General features: G+C 45.4%; 1 non-coding gene across 1 annotated transcript; it reads left to right on the forward strand.

The window, feature by feature from the left end:
- The first annotated feature begins 1,316 nt into the window (after positions 1 to 1,316).
- trnar-ucu (transfer RNA arginine (anticodon UCU)) lies at positions 1,317 to 1,389 on the forward strand. Its single transcript has one exon. It is a non-coding gene; the product is annotated as a tRNA-Arg (tRNA).
- The last annotated feature ends 254 nt before the right edge of the window (positions 1,390 to 1,643 follow it).

Raw genomic sequence — 1,643 nt, forward strand, 5'->3', positions numbered from 1 at the left:
ACACAATACTGCAGTTGGGGTCGAACCAGTGTTTTATACAGGTTCATCATAATTTCCACGATTTTCTACTCTATACCTCGGTGGCAGGACATATTGAGAGAGTGGTTAACAAAGCATATGGGATCTTGGGCTTCATAAATAGAGGCTTTAGGTTTTGAGTACAAAAGTAGGGAAGTTATGCTGAACCTTTATAAAGTGCTGGTTGGACCACAACTGGAGTATTGCATCCAGTTCTGGTCACCACAATTTAGGAAGGATGTGAAGGCCCTTGAGAGGGTGTAGAGGGGATTTACCAGAATGGTTCCGTGGATGGGGGATCTTAGCTATAAGGACAGGTTGGAGAAGCTGGATTTGTTTTCGTTAGAGCAAAGGAGGTTGAGGGGTGATTTGATAGAGGTGTACAAGATTATGACGGGTTTGGATAGCCTAGACGGGGAAAGACTCTTCCCACTAGTTGATGGCACACGGACCAGGGGACACAGGTTTAAGGAATTGGGCAAGAGATACAGGGGGGATGTGAGACAAAACTTTTTTACACAGTGAATGGTGATGACCTGGAACTCGCGGCCGACGGAAGTGGCGGAAGTGGAGACACTCAATGTTTTCAAGGGGAGGCTGGATAGGCACTTGAGGGAAATAAACTTGCAGGGCTATGGGAATAAAGCGGGGGAATGGGACTGACTGGATTGCTCTAAAGAGAGCCGGCACGGACTGGATGGGCTGAATTGCCTCCCTCTGTGCCGTTATGATTCTATGACTCTACAACTCTATTCATGAAGCCCAGGATCCCGTAAGCTTTTTTAACTGCTTTCTCAACCTGCCCTGCCACCTTCAATCAGTTGTGTACATACACCCCTAGTTCTGTCTGTTCATGCACCCACTTTAGAATTGTACCCTTTAGTTTATATTTCCTCTCTTCATTCCTTCTACCAAAATGTATCAGTTTTCTGCGTTAAATTTCATTTGTCACGTGGCCGCCCATTCCACCAGCCTGTCTATGTCCTCTTGAAGTCTATCACTATCCTCCTCACTGTTCACTGCACTTCCAAGTTTTGTGTCATTTGCAAAGTTTGAAATTGTGTCCTGTACAAACTTTACTCTGGCTGTACAGTTTGGGTTTGATTGATTACCTACCGTAGTATTTGGGCCACATGGGGAGAATGGGGTGAATCGATTCATTAGCCACCCAACAATGTGCATTTTAAATCCTAATCAAAGATTTTCTGTGTGCTGTGAGAATAATTTGTCCTGTAAATAATGATTTGGCGGTCACAAACTGACCCTTAAGTCTCATGATTTTCATCACTTTATGTGCAACCCCAGTGGCCTAATGGATAAGGCACTGGCCTTCTAAGTCAGGGATTGTGGGTTCGAGTCCCATCTGGGGTGATGTATTTTTAAAGATTGGCACGATGATATAGCCGTCAAGGCCCAGAATTTCAATGCAGCCATCCAGAATAAACTCGTAGATGGTCAGGGCAGTGTTCGCAAGTTGATAGACATTCTGAAGGGATTTGGGAGGGCAGAGTAACCGAGAGGTATGCTGGAGGTATTTCTGTGGAAATGTGGAGAAGTGTTGTGTGGCAGAAAGCACTGGTGAAGTTGGAGGCCACCATAAGATCCAGAAATGGACGTCGGCCCAG

The sequence above is a fragment of the Somniosus microcephalus genome, chromosome 28 (assembly GCF_052327205.1).
Source record: "Somniosus microcephalus isolate GS21.2 chromosome 28, FLI_Smic_1.0, whole genome shotgun sequence".
In the NCBI taxonomy this organism is placed as follows: domain Eukaryota; kingdom Metazoa; phylum Chordata; class Chondrichthyes; order Squaliformes; family Somniosidae; genus Somniosus; species Somniosus microcephalus.